Raw genomic sequence first — 18576 nt, forward strand, 5'->3', positions numbered from 1 at the left:
CTAAAAGTTAAAAAAATACAAGACTAACAAAGGTCAGAGGCTCCTGACTTGGGACAGGTGCTAAAATGCGGCGGGGTTAAACATGTTTTTGAGATCTCAAACCTCTCTCTATACCTCTAGCCAATGCAGAAAAGTAAACGCGCAACAATACGCACATTAAAATTCAGTTCAAGAGAAGTCCGAGTCTGATGTCAGATGATGTAACCAAAGAAAATAAACAAAATGACAATAATACATAAAAAACATCAGACTACTAGCAGTTAACTGACATGCCAGCTCCAGACTTCAATTAAACTGATTGAAAACTCATGTCCTCATTATATGAATATCAGGCACAATCCTCCCCGTGAGGGGTTTAGTATCATACCATCATAACATATATGAGAAGAACATAACCCGTGTCATGCCAACAGATGGTTTTTAAATAAATGTTTTTAGTTCCGATGCAAAGACCCTATAAGTGAATCAATATTAACACCAAAATATGCAATCTTTAATGAACCTATTTGTTAGCGCCAAAATCCTCCCCCTGAAAAAAAAAGCTGCCAGTCGTTTGCTTTTTAACATTTCAAACAAAAGGGGGGCCATGGAAGAGCCTACATAAACGCTCTACGCTTATAGACATCGGACATAAAAATTGCCTTATTGTCCTGATCAGAATCGAAAATTAAATGTAGACTATACCTTATTGCAGTTTTAACATGGGTAGGCATTATATTCGTTTTATGTTAGCCCTAACTAGTCTATTGCTCGGGCAAAAAACATCACGAATATGATGCCTACTAATTATAAAACTACATTAAAGTGTAGCTTGCATCAATTATTTCTAAATTCTAATTTATCGATAACATGGATAACAAAATCAATGTTTAACACGATAACATCACTGTTCAAAGATCTTTATATTTCAGCGTTGAATTTGTATTCTTTTAAAAAAAGACTTTACGAAATTCGAAACTTTTTTTCGAACCCGGATTGAGTTTACTTGTAATTTATTTTCCCGTTAAATAAAATGGAGAGTATTCAATGTTGACGTTAATTTTTGTTAGCAACAAAACATACTCATCATACACTGAGTATACCAGCTCAGCCTCTGAATTATTCTAAATGTTTGCACATATCAAATTGAATTAATTACGAGGGATTATAACAAGATATACTGGATTAGTTCTGGACCCCATTGATTTTAATATTGTATCCCCATTAGAAACGATTAAGTGCGTATGTCGTGTAGTTTGAATACAAAGATATTTCAGCAAATTTGGACAAGTGGTATCGTGAATTGAGCCCAGTAATCTCCTCTACTGTGTTTCGTTCCCGAGGGTTCCACCAGCCTAGTAGTCAGCACTTTGATGTTGACAAGAATATCAGTTGTATGTCATTTTTATAGATTTGCTGATACAAGACGTTGAATTTTTCGGAAAATTAAGGATTTTCTTATCGCAGGAATAAACTCATCCGCCGTATTTGGCACAACTTTTTTTGAATTTTGGGTCCTAAATGCTCTTCAACTTTGAACATGTTTGGCTTTATAACTATTTTTGATCTGAGCGTCACTGATGAGTCTTTTATAGACGAAATGCGCGTCTGGAACAAAACCAAAAATTTCAATCCTGATATCTATGATTAGTATATTAACAGAAGACTGAAATGATTTGCGATGATAAAACGATTATTTATTTCCATATGAAACTCGTTTTTTAGAGAATATAAAATCATAAAATTGATAACAACACGTTTAATAATTTAATGCGTCCGAAGCGCTTTTCTGGATTTAATTTCATCAGGACCGCTCAAGGCAAAACATTTGAAATCCGCGGATGTATAAGTACCGAAACCGTTGAAGAGCTCTTTGCCAAAAATACCTAAAATATTTAGCCAAATTAATCTAAAATCAACTTTTCCTGAATGAGTGAAACCTAAGTTCCTTTATATTTTCAAAATTTATAAACGGAAAATTTTATTAAATTGAAAGCTAAAAGATATATTATAATTTTTTAAGTTAACACAGACAGCAGTGTATTCTAAAAGCCTTAAAAATCATCACACGTTACAAACACTACGTCAAATACATGTGTTAATATTCAGAGACGTGTTATATTTTTCATCCATGAATACATATAATAGTAGTCTTTTATTCTATTGATTATTTTTGTCTATTAAATGTTGTTAACATTTCTCACTGTTTTTTTAATTTCTATAAGTTTGTGACATTCGCCTTTTTTATAATTAAGTATTTCGACTGATTGTTGTCACAGAAGAAAAGATCATCTGATAGAAGTTAGTAGTGTTATATTTCATGGAACAATAAATTGAATTTCAATCTAGTGTAATGATATAGTCATCGAAGGTTTCCAAGTATTGATCTTTATTTCTATGTGTTATATTTGTCATTCGCATATTTTTTTCATATCCGTTTTCACTGACTGTTGTGAGAGGTAAAAGTTTATTTGAGACCAGTAATATTTAAACATGATGGTAATTACAAGTAATTAGAGGTTCATTTAATCTGTTATTACGCATTTTGAGTTGAACATGTGTCTTCTTTTTCTCTCAAGTGACCTACTAAATTACTTATTCTGAATTAGTAATAATGTTATAGAAAAATGGGAAAAGAAACCAAAGGCACATTCAAAATAGTATACGCATACTTATCCTGCTTCTATTTGAAGCAAAGGGAAACATCTGAATCATTCAATTTGTTATTGAGGCAGTTTAATTTGCGATCCCCATTACATTGTTGTCGACTTTAATGAAAGTAACGCCGGTAAAAAGTAAAAACACAAAAATACTTAACTCCGAGGAAAATTCAAAAAGGAAAATCCAAAATCAAAAGGCAAAATAAAAAGTCCAAACACATCAAACGAATGGATACCAACTGTCATATTCCTGACTTGGTACAGGCATTCTCTAATGTAGAAAATGGTGGATTGAACCTGGTTTTATAGCTAGCTAAACCTCTCACTTGTGTGACAGTCGCATCAAATTCCATTACATTGTCAACGATGCATGAACAAAACAAACATACTCAAAGAGTAAAAATGTCAAAAATAGGGGTACAGCAGTCAATATTGTGTTATCATCTTAATATCACTATAAAAACAACAAATGTAACGAAGAAGCACAAAAAGGCATACATCAAATTTAACATACTCATTAAAATACTCATTAAATTAAAATAAAGATACATGTTTTCATGCGTGAACTATAAGTTATCTGCTAAAACATTATAGTTTGTTCTGAACATTGTAGGAAAAATGAAACATGCATTTGTACTCGCTACGAAAAAGGAGAAAGCTCGGTGAACATTGCTTTCCTCTTCCATTAAAATTGAAGCTTATACATGTTCTAATAAATGTGGCATATTCGGATAATGAACGAATTTTGTATTTGTAATTTATAATGACGACTGTAAGGTGTGGACGGCAATCTTCACCAGTAATCCAAATATGCTATACGCTCCGAATGGTTAAAAAATCATTTTACATGAAACCTATATTTTTTGTGACACATACATTACATTTTAAGCAATTATTACGTGGTCGGTCTTCTCAATTTAGAAACAACCACTCAAGCCTACCGCTGCATTATAAAGCAATCACAAATATTATACCTTAGCATGCTAGCTTTGGCAAAAAGACTTTTTTTAACCTCGATGTTTTAATAGCTCGAATCTTACTCTTTTGGTCCATCGCACTTTAGCGTGATATACCATCGTACTTTATTGAACAAACAACCATCGCACTTTAGTGTGAGACATCATCGTACTTTAGCGTAGACCATCACACTCTAGCGTGACCATCGCATTTTAGAGTACCATCGCACTTTAGAGTGCTACAAATATATTCACATTTATAACGATGTTATTTTGTCTAACTTGTTTAAAAAAAATGATATATTCTTGGAGACTATTGTTTGCTTTTCCGTCGTTCTTTGTTTATTTTTCATGTCATTTTTTTTTAACTTTTGAGTTTAAATATCTCTTTGTTATATTTAGTCTTATAAAACTTATCTCAAAATAAACAGAAAGGTCAAAGGTTTTGAAACATCTTATTTCAGAGAAAGATTGAGATTTAGAATGATCTAGAAGTCTTTTTTTTTTTTACATTTTTTAAATCAATATATGGTTTATCCCACTACGCGAGTAAACATTTTATGATTATCTCTATTCATTAATCATTACCGTTTTTAAATATAAAACTAAGAAAAAAATAGGAAAGATTTCACAATATTTTCAAAAATGACTTCTAAGCAATATGCAATCAAATTTTAAAAACAATTTGAAGAAGCGGGCACTTGTATTGGCTTTACATGGGTAAAACCAGAGGTTTCTGAATATCTTAATACATGTCAAAAACATATGAAGCAAACAATCATAAATAACCCGTTCTAACACAATATCATATATTACAGTCCAGCTGATGACATTAATAAATATAATTTACATTGTTTTCTTTTATTGACGTCATAGTTTGATGAAAAGTTGTCAAATACAATATTGTGTATGTATACATTGAGTTTTTTTAAAGGACGATCATTTTCATTTCGCCAGTTAAAAGTTTAAATTACTCTCGAAGAGGTTAATGCTCTTGGTATATTCCTGGGGAAGACATCTCCTGGCTAGAGTTCAAGAATGCATTTGAATGTACAAATAGAAATACAGTAAAACCTGTTTAAACCGAATCTCTTCAGGACTTTGGATTTTGTTCGGTTTTGGCCGATGTTCAGTTTTATCAGGTTCACAATGCACATAATTTGATATGACGGTGCTTACGAACATGTTTGGTTTATACAGGTTTTAGGTTTATACAGGATTCGGTTTATTCAGGTCTCACTGTACCTCCAATTCGCTCATCCTGCAAATTAGGTCTGTTGGGTTCTGGATGATCAGACTTTAGTTACTTTCCATTCGAAATGGGAATGTCAAATCCGAAGTTATTTGCGGGAAGAATATTAGACTTGTTTTGCTGTAGACAACCCTTGCAGCAACATATTCTTATCTATTATTAATCAAAACAAAGTCGGACAATATTTTTATTGGCCTTACATGGGTAAAGCTAGAGGTTTCCAAATATTGTACTAAACGTCAAACACATAAGCAGCAAACATTATAAAGAATTCGGTATTACACGTATATTACAGTCTAACTGATGATATTAATGAAAGAAAAATGTAATTAAAACATAATTTACGTTGTTTTCTTTTGTTGACGTCATAATTCGATGTAAAGTTGTCAAATACAACATCTTGTATGTATACACGGAATTTTTAAAAGGACGATAATCTTCATGTCTTCATTTTAGAGCTTAAGATACTCTCGAAGAGGTTAATGCTCTTGGTATATTCCTGGAGAAGACATCTCCTAGCTAGAGTTCAAGGATAATCTTAAATATACAAATAGAAAAAAACTCCACTTCTTTAATCCTGCAAATTTACTTTGTTTGGTTCGCGATGATCAGTCTTTAGTTAATTTCCGTTCGAAATAAGAATGTCAATTCCTTATGTATGTGTGTGGATGATATAAGACTTGTTATACTGTAGACAACCCTTGCAGCAACATATTATTATTAACAGTCAAACGCACTAATTGAACGCACGAACTATATCTTTCCAATGGCAGCGTATAATTTCCGACATTAATCCCTCTATTTATTCACTTTTAAGAAAACTACTTATTGCTTCTATCAAAATTCGGTTTTAAAAAAGTATTAACAAGAATACCGGGCTTCAGGGTAAATTTATAAGGGGAAATCCATAAAACCTTACAAAAATCCATCATATGATTTTCGTTATTTTAAAATCCTCTTTATCATGTTTATAACATTGATGGCTTTTGGATTTTTTTCGCATTTAATCAAACGTAAGCTTTTTATATCGGTTCTATAATATAAATTTTCTGATACAAAACTTTGAATTTTTCGAAAAAAAAAAGGATTTTCTTATCACAGGAATAGATTACCTTAGCCGTAATTGACACACCTTTATGGAATTTTTGGTCCTCTATGATCTTCAACTTTGTACCTGATTGACTTTTCAACTGTTTTGACTCAAATATTTGGCTTTGAGCGTTCCTGCTGAAGGAAAATCCAGAAAAGCCCTTCGGACAAAAGAAATTATTAAACGTTTTGTTTCAATTTTTTGGGGATCTGAGCGTCATTGATTATTCTTATGTAGACGAAACGCGCGTCTGGCGTATTAAATTATAGTTTTGGTACCTTTGATAACTATTTAAATCATGTTTTACCCACCATGTTCTTCAGAAACTGCCGTTTCCGTGATAGGAATATTACAGTTATTTATGTTCCATTGGATGATAGCGTTTGATTCTGTTATTTGTTTATGGACTTCCCTACTTTAAATTTGACTTTAAGTTTGGTTTTTGAATATAGTTTCTTTATTTGCACCTTTTGAACATCTGTAGATTAAATTTGATTGTCTCAGTTCCGATTGCAGTGACACCGCAAGAGGGACCAAAATCTGATGACGGAAAGATTTGAAAAAAACAAAACCTAACGAAAACATTTGAAAAATAACGAACCTAACGAGAACACTTATAAAATAACGAACCTAACGAAAACATTTCAAAAAGAACGAACCTAACAAAAACATTTAAAAACGAAAGTTTCGAGCATAACGAATATATCTGAAAACAAAAGTAACGAACCTAGAATTAAAATTGACATTTTTTTAGTTTAAATATCGCAATGGTGTTCTGTCTATCTTTGTTTTGTAAAAAGTAGTTGATAGAATGTACAATAGCATTCATTGTCTTTGGTTGAAGACACATGGATTTCTATTTTTTTTTCATTTTTACTGAAGACTTATTCTGAGTTACTAATAAGTGTTTTTTTCTACGGTCTGGTTGTTGTTTCTTTGACACATTCCCCATTTCCATTCTCAATTTTATTTAGATAATGTTATCCCTACAATCTGGTTACGTGAAATATAACGTGTTTTGGTTGAACCAACCAGAAAAGTTATTCATTAACACAAGAAAATATTGACCAGTCTCATAATAGTTTTCACTGTTGTTTTATCGTAAACTGTTTGTCATTTCGTCGGTTTGGTTTTATTGGATTTTTTTGCCGTGTTGTTAAGGTGGTACCCAACACCTTGACTAAAATTTATTTGGCTCGTTTAATTTTCATAAAATTTTTACAAAATACTTACTTTGACCCTTTGACAAAAATATAAAAATTTCAAAAAATTTGAACCAACCATTTTATCAGAAAAATTACACTGGTTATATAGCAGTTTGACAATCACTAATTTTGATCATTGAGAAGCTTAATATTCTATTAACAACATAACGTAATTAAAACGTTCTGCTGATTTTACAGAGTTATCTCCTTGTAGTGTTAGGTACCACCTTAAGAGTTTGTTACAGACTTATAAGCTTGAACATCCATTTACTAAACGTATGCTCCGTATATCGTATTTTAAACTTTTAGCCGACGAAAGAGGACGGTTGTTATTTAAAGAATCGATTCCGACAAACTATCATATATATTTAACTATAACGTCAATAGAAGAAAATGGTATTTAAAACACATAATTTACAATGTTTTCTTTTACTGACGTCCGTATAGTTCAATGATAACATTGAAAAAATACAAATTGTATGTATACATGAAATTTTTAAAAGGATGATCAATCTTATTTCATTGGTTAATAGGATGATCAATCTCATTTCATTGGTTAAAACTTAAGGATACTCACAAAAAAGGATAATGTTTTTTTTCTCTGTAGAAGACGTATCATAGCTAAACTCCTTACCCTTGAACCTCCAAAAACCCGATTTTAACATATGGCTGAGATTTGGTGCTTTAAATTTTTCAAACTTTTCAACAAACAACTCCTTCTTTCATGGCTAAAGTTCTTAGACAATCAAGAATATACAAATAGACATACTTCCACTTCTCTCAATTTAAACCTGTGGGGTAGGTGTTGATCAGCATTTAGTGTCCGATCTAAATGAGATTGTCAATTCCGAAGTTGTGTTTAGTTATATTTATTTATAGTTGATTGGGAAACAAGTTACATGCATTGCAACTTATATCAATCCCTCTCCACTTTGTAGATGCGAGTGCTGCCTTGTAGCGGCATTAGTCTACTCTTTTTTCGAAATCTACAATGGGTGTCTTTTACGTGCAAGAGCTATGGCTCTCTCTTAACACGGGTCAGCTATTTACCCTCCCCTTCCGACGGACTATCGTCATTTCTCAATACCATAATCTCAAATGGTGTTGAGGGAGAGCCGAGTATTCTTTCCCTGAATTTTTCTCCCTGTAGCGGATTGAACTTTTATGGTAGAAGCCCGATGCACTAACCACTACACCACAGCTATCCTCTCCAAAGTTATGTGTGAGGATGGAACCAGTCTTTTATGCTGTAGAAAACCCTTGCAGAAACATATTGTGATCTCTTGTTAACAGGCAAACCTACTAATCTAACACCGAATTACTTTATTTGTTAAATGGCAGCGTACATTTTTCGACTTATAATACATATCAATTATTTTTGAAGAAAACTACGCATTGTTTCTATTGATATTAGGCTTTAAAAAGTATCATCAAGAATACCCAACTTCAAGGAATTCCATTATACCTGCAAAAATGCATAAAACTTCTTTCATAATTCTCAATATAATATAAACCTCTTTTTTTACGTCGTCTGGTCGCGAATATAAGATATTTCACGGTATTTGTTGCCAAACATTCATGTATTGGTAATTCTGACCAGACATTGTTGAATGTCTTATCGTTTGTAGTTGTAATTCTCCTATTTTTCTATTCGTATGTAAAAGTATAGATAATTAATCACCCAGATCATTTGTAAGATTTAAGTTAAACGCAACTAATCGTTCACGATTTATTTGTTTTCAAGTTTGATTCAAAAGAAATACCGACATAGCTAGATAATTCATTTTTTTACTTGAATAAGGCCGTTAGTTTTCTCGTTTGAATTGTTTTTTTGCATTGTCATTTTGGGGCCTTTTATAGCTACTATGCGGTATAAACTTTGCCCATTATTGAAGGCCGTACGGTACGTACCCATAGTTGTTTATTTCTGTGTCATTTTGGTCTCTTGTTGAGATTTGTCTCATTGGCAATCATACCACATCTTCTTTTTTATATAGCTAGATAATTCAATAAATTATCGAACTACATACACAATTCTATAATTTGTTAAGTTTTGTAATTGTTATAAACTACAACTAATACGATTATTTTAAACCTAATCATGCGCTACACTTTTGCATATAATTTTTTTTTAAATTTACTTGTGACATCTCTTTTGTAGCGTCGATCTAGTCGTGTGATAAACAATGCGTGGTTCAGTTGTGCTGTTCTTTTATATGCTCTTCTAGGCTGTTAACAAATAAATATGAAAGACATAAACCATTGACAACCAACGTCAACTACAGAAAGAATGTGGCATGGTCAAACATGTGTGTCAACCCTCAAATCTCCATTTTGTGCATCTGTTGATAAGATTTATTTGTCTCAGTTTTGCCCAGCATAGCTACTCTGAAAAACTGACAAAAGTCAGGCAATAGAATTTTTTTTTAAAAGTAATGGCCTGATTCATGATTCAAATCTAAGAAAAACTAGTTCGGATCGCAGCAGCAAACGGCAACCACAAATTCTAATGCGTAACGATAATTTTCACGTTGACAAATAATTTGAAGGATAAATTTTGAGTTCTACCAGTCCGTAACTGAGAAAGCCACAATTTTAAATTCCGAAATTTTTGGTATATGTTAATTCTCACATAAAATCTTAAAATCACATTTTGAGACTCAAAATACTCTTTGACTCAACGTTGAAACGACTCTGAAGCGAACGACAGGTATAAAAACGTCCAGTGTTGATATTCGACAGAGTGAGTATATGACGTCACTTTGGTTACTTGCTAAAGACAATCCAACAGTTTCGTGGACTTTTTTATTTATGTCATTTTTACGCCAAAATATTTATTAAATGGTATTTATTGTTATATGCTGCATTAGAAATAACTGTATTGTATTTAAAGCTTGGCCTTTGTAAAACTTGATTTTACTGTCGCAAATTGAGTTTACTTCGAATCTAAAACAACAAGTTTGGAACGCAGCAGCAAACGACAATGTGTTATTTTACTTTTCAAATGTCCTCGTTCAGAAAGTGACGGAGTTTACATACTGTGGATTCATTAATTTTCGTGGGTACCAATTTTCGTAGATTCAGAAAAACTTGCATGTTCGTGGAATTCTGCGTGCACGCCTAGATAAAAAATGTCATTCGTTGAACATTTAATTTCGTGGTTCACTTGTACCCACGAAAACCACGAAAATTGGTATCCAACGAAAAATAATGAAACCACAGGAATACTCACATATCTTTATTCCAAATAAATCGTAACACTTTTATTATGAATTATGTTGGTAGTTGGTTATATATAATATCGTATTTTATCTTTAGGCATGATCTGCAATTTAGGCTTGATAATATATCTTTCAATGCATTCTAAATGTACTATAGACTTTATCTTATATTTAAAACATGCATTGCGGTATGGGCTTTGCTCATTGTTGAAGGCCGTACGGTGACCTATAGATGTTAATGTCTGTGTCATTTTGGTCTTTTGTGGATAGTTGTCTCATTGGCAATCATACCACATCTTCTTTTTTATATGATCTATATATGTCTACTGCATAAAAAAATTGAATTGACAACGCGTTGACTGTTTTACGTAGTTGTTTGGTGGAACTTGTGACCAACTCGGAGAAAATATGCATTTACCTAACATTTACCAATTATCCCTTGTTATATCAAACACGGGGAGATCTAACTATTACGGTCAATTAATTTACATTTAAAGGGTAATACTATAAAAATAGGTGGTAAGACCTTTATATTTGATTGGTCGGTTTCTCAGCATATAGGTATATATATATTGATGTACTGCAAACGAATGCCTAAAGCACAAAACCTCGCTAAAATGAAACTGATTAACATGTATATTGTTCTTTCTCTGCTTATGGTTGCAGTTCGAACAGGTCAAGTTCCAGTACAAATTGTACGGTTACTTCGTCGTAAGTATATATTTGTTTGTTTTATAGTGATTAAGATTATAACACAATGTTAAGTGATGTGCTCCCATTTTTTTAACATTTTGCCAATTATTTAAAAAAAAAAAAAGAAGATGTTGTATAACATGTATAATTGTCAATGAGACCACTCTCGACAAAAGACGGAGATTATTATTTCTGTTTGTTTAGTTCAGACATTGTTGTAAATTTTAATGGAATTTGATGCGACTGTCATACAAGTGAGAGGTTTAGCTAGCTACAAAACCAGGTATAATTTTCTACATTAGAAAATGCCTGTACATGTACCAAGTCAGGAATATGACAATTGTTATCATCCATTCGGTTTTTTTTCAAGGTTTTTATCTTGTTGTAAATTCAGCTCGGTTCAGACATTTTACTTACAGTCAATTCAGTACTTTATCCCTACCGAGAGGGACTGTGTTTGATATTGATATGATGAAGACATAATTTTTCAATCAGTTTAATTGAGGTCTGGAGCTGGCATGTCAGTAACTGCTAGTAGTCCTATGTTAATTTATGTATCTTTGTCATTTTGTTTAGTTTCTTTTGTAACCAATTTTGACATCGGGCTCAGACTTCTTTTAAATTGAGAGTTTATCCGTGCATAGTGTTTTTTTCTGCATTAGCAAGAGGTATAGGGGGAGGGTTGGTATATTAAAAAACCTGTTTAACCCCGCCGCATTTTTGAGCCTGTCCCAAGTCAGGAGCCTCTGGCCTTTTTAGTCTGGTATGATTTTAAATTTTAGTTTCTTTTATATTTTTCGGAGATAAGTATTACTTTCATTATCAATGAACTGATTCTAATTTGTGTTTAGGGGCCAGCTGAAGCACGCATCTTGTATGTCTTGTTGCAGGAATTTTTCGCTGTATTGAAGACCCATTGTTGGTCTTCGACTGTTTTCCGATCTTTGGTCGTGTTGTTGTCTTTTTGACACGTTCCCCATTTCCACTCTCCATTTTATCAATATATTCAGTATGTTACAGGTAAATAAAAGCTACAGAAAAACATGAGCATACAGATATTCAATTAACTGCAAGGGAATGTCTGAACATTTCTGAATTTACCAAACTATACAATTCAGAAAGAAAAAAGAAAGACTTAGCTATTTTGTTCAGGCTTTTTATAGATGTTCGGATCAGAACTAGTTTTAGTATACGATTGATATAATGTTTCAGTATCTATGACTTGTTCCAAAATAGCTGTAAAGGGTAATCTTTAGAACAAATATTCGGAAATGCAAAAATAATAAAATATTAAAAAGGCCTTTACACAAAAAAAGAAGATACACAGATAACCTTAGAGAAAATAGCGAACCAGGTGCTCCGGAAAGATAAGCAAATTCTGATCAACATGCGGCATCCGTTGCATTTGTCGCATACCGATTTTAGTAGGCACACCTCGTCCTTAAATAGCATAAAAGGGCATATACGGATAAAATATTCGCCAAAAAAGAGATACATGTAATACCATAACATTAAATAGCCTTAAAAAGACCCTACACATACATGCTAATTGCATTTTTATTTTCTTTCTACAGAATGCCAGTGTCCAGTATGGTGTTTACGGCATATACGACGATGTCTTCAAACAGGCAAATGCGCTTTATGTAGAAGAACACCATACGGCAAACGACGGGTAAGTGTTGTAACTATAGAGCCTCTGACCTTTGCAAATTTTAGTTTCTTGTGTATAATTTGGAGTTAAGTATGACGTCCATTATCACTGAACTAGTATATATATTTGTTTATTAGCCAGCAGAAGGATGCCTCCGGGTGCGGGAGTTTCTCGTTGCATTGAAGACGGATTCACCCTGATAGATCAAGGAGTAGAGTACAGCATTTTCAAACTTATGGAATAAAATAAAATAGCTTTAGATAATGAAAAAAATGTTTGTGTCTTTTTATATTGTTGTTTGCTTATTTTTACAAACACTTAAACAAAAGACAAAAGTTATAAGAAATGAAGTGTTAAAATATAACAATGTAATAATACGCACGATGTAAATACAGTGTAATTCAGGAAAGGTGGAAGTTTGATGTCCTCAAGTTAATACTAGTTTTACGCTTTGTCCCGAAGGTGTTCACATTTATAAAAAATATTCATGTAAATTAACTCTTAATAGTTTTTGAACCAGTTGTATATTTGTAAATTGAGAACAGTTGCTTTCATTGTATTCTTTTATTTTTTAGATTGATATCGATGTTAAAAATGGGACTAGACCATTCGTCTCAACTCGGCCGATTCCGTACCCTCATCTAACAAAGAAGGAGAGTAGCGGATTCTACCGAGGATTGCCGAATGGGGACTAGACATGCTTGATGATCAACCATTAACTTGCACTAACAGAAAAAGACTTTTTACGTATTTTGAATAAATACTACAACCATTGAAACATTTATAGCCAGTACTAAATGACATACTTTATATAGACATCTGTATGTTAGAGTGGGAGATATAATGGACATAATTGTGCAAATCGTGATACAAGCATGAAATTTGGTATAAAGGTTAACTAAATGATATTTATAAAAAATCCGCTGCTGGCCAGAAAAAAAAAAAATTTTTTCAAGATGGCCACCACACATTTTGGAAATGGCGTCATTACAAATTAGCCATTATTTGTTAATCCTTTGAAAGGTGTGGTATATGTAAAATCCAATGTTAGATTTGATAAAAAGCAAATAACAGTTCATAAATTATGACTAGACAATACATTAATGAAACTTTAGGTGACTTCCGGTTTCAAAATGCCCGCAAAAAAGTCAAAAATTTCGATTTTTATACTTTCAAGCAATTTCACAAGGAATGTAAACCCTTGAAAGATGTGGTATAGGTATAATCCAATGTAATTTATGATAAAACGTTAAAAACAGCTCCTTAGTACGACAAAACAACCCATAAATGAAGAAAAATAGTGATGTCCGGTTCCAAATTGGAGGCAAATATGTAGAAAATATTTTAATAATTTTCAACAACTTAACAAGTAATAACACTCTTTGTTAAGTTAAAATGCCTAGTTTGGTTAGAAAGACAGGTTGCTCGTCTAATAATTATCTGACAGTTGCCTATACAACAACCCGTACAAGGAAGGCCAGAACGTTAGCGGTTACGGTCACAAACACAGCTGGATATTAGCCTCCGCATTTCAAAAGTTCTTGACACGAGGATACAACGGCAGTCAAAGAAGTCCATTTCGGTTTCCAACTGTCATTGATTCTTTCTTTCATCCAGTGTTCATGACTTGGGACTTTACCTGGCAAATACATGAATCAGGCTGAGCCCAAACAACTCCCTCTTGATTTATTTCTCTTTTGATGTGCCCTGGAAAAGAACCTCTTGTAGGCGAAATTTATTCACAATGCCGCTACTTCCTGGCAAACAATCCACATCGTGCTTCACTTCATACTTAAGCCAAAAAAAGTCCTTTACATCTGGAAAACCTTCCATTGTTAGCCAAGGTGACCTCTTCCCTTTCCCACGACAATTCGACAAAGTGTCATATCCACTGAATGCATGGACAAAAGGAAGGGCAGCTACACAAGGACCAAACGCATTTGATATGTCACGTACAGGAAGCCATCAAAAGTCTTTATTCCTTCCATAACCTATCCACAATGTGTTCTAACTAGTTTTGCGATTGCTGCAATTCTTGATACTATTACATCTGTGTCAGTACTACACTTCTCATAATCATGCCGAACATGGACAAACATTCGTGCATCTGCTTCTTCATGATTACAAGGGGTAGATAGGAAATATCCTTATTGAAATTGCAAAGAATATTTTCACCATGAGTAACATTCACATTTTTATTAGTCTCTTAAGAAACTTGAAAAATTTCGTTTCGTTATCATCTTCACAGAGAAAACTACTGCAAACCCTAGGTGTTCTACCAGAACCAACACCTTTCCCTGTGGCACAAAAAAACCTTGCCTTTGTCTTGTCACAGCCTTGAAATTATTCATTTAGTAAACATCAAATACAATGTCTACTCTTGAATACTTATCGATGCAAGATTATATGTAAGGCAGTATGACAATAAAACGCAGCAAAACTAGTCACACGGACAGGGTGAACCCGTCTTCCCTTGTCACCATCTTATGGAGTTATATATATCTCAACTTGTACGATTCGCTCGTGTATGTAACAACGTATTAAATTTTAGCGAGAGAAATTTATGTATTACTGAAAAATTATAACACCAGAGTTTTCGATATCACAAACTAGTCAAAACATTTACTAAATTTTATCATCGGTATAAGGAGATAATTCGTAAATATAACTCAACATGCAGACATCTTATACGTTCAGGAATTTCACATCCAATCTTTTATGGTAATATTTTTAACAAAGCACAAAAATGTCAGTATTCACCTCAAAAGCTTACAAAACCTTTAAACAGACTTTTTGAACTTTTGGTCCTCGATACTATTCAACTTTGTACTTGTATCGTCTTTCAAACTTTTGTATCTGGGCGTCACTAGTAAGTCTTGTGTGGACAAAATGCACTTCTGGCGTATTAAAATTTTAAACTTGTTGCCTTTTGTTAGCTATTATTCGTGTGTTTCTTTGTCAATTATGTTCTCCTATTTATTTATATTGTAGTCCTGTAATGTTGTGTTGTCATTTTAATGTTATATTTTACATGGCCATAAAAGAGGGAGGTTTGGCATGCCACTAAACCAGGTTCAACCCACCATTTTTTCCTTTAAAAATTTCCTGTACCAAGTCAGGAATATGGCCATTGTTATATTATAGTTCGTTTCTATGTTTTTATACATCCCTAGCTTTACAATATTTGGTTTTAATCGTTCCTGTGTTATTTTTAATTTTTTTATGTCTATAACTTAACAAAGTTTGACAAGAATATCCAGTTATACCCCATCTGAAATGAAAAATAAAAAAACCAATATGATTACATTTAGGTGAAAATAAACAGACGAAAACAAAAGCACGTCTATAATTAAAAGTCTCCACAAAAATTATATATTGAGAAAACATAATCCCACAAACAACACAATGTTCAGCTCGTATACATTTTTCTAACATACAAAAAAATGTTGTTAAGTAAAGCCTAACATTTAACCAATGATAAAGTGAAAAAAAAAGGCTTGATTGATACATTAGCGATATTCAACTCGCAAAACAATATTAGGTAGATACAGATCAAGGTAAGATAAAAAAAACAAAAAAACTGAGAGAATATGGTCAGCGTTCCATGCTATTCAAAGTCCGCCATTCGAATCTACACTTACTCCAAAATGTGTACTCGAGAATATGATACAATCTAAGTACTTTAGGAATCAGACTACTACCGTATAGCGGGTTATTTTCGCCGGGTGTTTATCTTCGCTTATTTTGCCGTGTCAGAGACAATCGTGAAAATAAATTCCGCGAATTTATGCATATGTTCGATACTTTCTAATAGCTAAAATGTACAATGATATAAAAGTGTAAAGTACGCTTGTCATGTATTTTATCCTTATTGATTAGTATTAAATTATATAACAGTTGCAAGACAGTCCTCCAAATTTTATAATCTAGTTAGTACATCAAAGGTTCGGTCAATTTCGTAACTTATCAACCGTAACATTGACAAGAAGTATGTACACCTTTGAAAAATAACTATGTACCAGTATTATATTGATTAACTGTATCAAAATATAATCAATAATTAAAACTTCATGCATATAAAACAATCATATAACCATAAAAATAGACCCTTGTTTGTTAATTATTACAACTTTTTAACTGAAACCATTTCAGTATTCGCCAAAACATTTAATTAGGATAACAAAATCCGCATGAAAAAAACACCATTTTTTTTCTTATATATTGTTTGCGAAATTTTACAACCGCGAAAATAACTCGTATATGGAATTCTTTGGTCACTCTTTTACATATTGCCAGTATACGGTATTAGTTTTGCTAATTGTTATATAGGAAATACACTTTTTGAAAGAAAGAAAAAAAATGTTACATAACACTACGGGGAGCTAACTCAGAGGCGGATTTAGAGGGGGGGCCCAGGGGGCCCGGGCCCCCCCTTTTTGGGAAAAAAATTGGTTGCTTATATAGGGAATCATTAAAGCGTGACTGGAGCGGGCCCCCTCTTAGGTCAGTCAGTGGGCCCCCACTTATGAAAATTTCTGGATCCGCCACTGTAACTCTATAAAAAAAATCAGCTAAATGTTTATATCACGTTCTATTATGAATGAAATATTAAGATTCTTAATGATCAAAATTACTCTTCCTCAAACCACTATATATCCAATGAAATTATTACGGTAAAGTGTGTAGTTGTTTTAGAAATTTTAATATTGTTGTCAAAGGCATGTTAATATTTCGTCCAAATTTCATTAAATTAAACGAGCCAAATTAATTGATATTCAAGGTGATTGATACAAACTAAATATATTCATTCATTTAAGAAATACAAAAACATCAAAATACTCTAGTACATATTGCCAGTTTATAGTATGGGTTTTTAGTCATTGTTAAGGAAATACAATGACATATATTTGCTTCCATTTGGTCTCTTATTATATATAAGAATAAATAGGTGTGGTATGATTGGCAATTAGCCTATTCTCCATCACATACACAAATGACGTATAATTTAAAAAATGTATCATGCATGGGTTATCGTACTGCTTTCGATAATTAACAGAAGCCATACCGCATAGCTACCTAACCTAAGAAATGACAAAAGTAAGACATAAGAAATTAAAAAAAAGAAACGGCCTGATTCATGACTCGAATCTATACAAGCAGTTTTGGAACGCAGCAGCAAACGACAACCACAAAATCATTATATGTTTTCTATTCTTTACAAGAGTAAGAGCGTTTGATTTTGCCTTTTACCATTTGCCATTTGTTATTTTACTTTTTTAAAATCGTGGCTCGAGACAGGAACATGCAGAATGTGACGAAGTTAAAATGATACAATTATTCCACATCTCTTTATTCTATATTATAACACTTTTATTATGAATAATACATATGTAATATTGGTAGTCGGTTATACATAATATCGTTTTTATCTTTTGGCATATTCTGTAATTCAAGCTTGATAATATGTCTTTCAATGCATTCTAAATGTACAATGAACTGTATTTTATATCTAATACATGCATGATCGATATGATTCTCCGATATATGTCTACTGCATAAAAAATAGAATTGACAACGCGGTGACAGTTTTACGTAGTTGTTTTGTGGAACTTGAGACCAACTCGGAGAAAATATGCATTTAGATAACATTTATAAATTATCTCTTGTTATGTCAACCATGTGGAGATGCTAACTATTCGCCTTTTTCAGAATCTAAAGAATATGCACAATTTCATTGTTCGTACCCCACAATGAAAATAACGTCACGTCATTGGTTAAATTTCCATTGTTTATGACATTTTAACCAATCTAGACGTTTTGGTGTACACTTTTGAAAACATTACCAAGATGTCTTAGATTCGAAAAACTG

This window comes from Mytilus galloprovincialis, chromosome 11 (genome assembly GCF_965363235.1).
Source record: "Mytilus galloprovincialis chromosome 11, xbMytGall1.hap1.1, whole genome shotgun sequence".
Taxonomy (NCBI): Eukaryota; Metazoa; Mollusca; class Bivalvia; order Mytilida; family Mytilidae; genus Mytilus; species Mytilus galloprovincialis.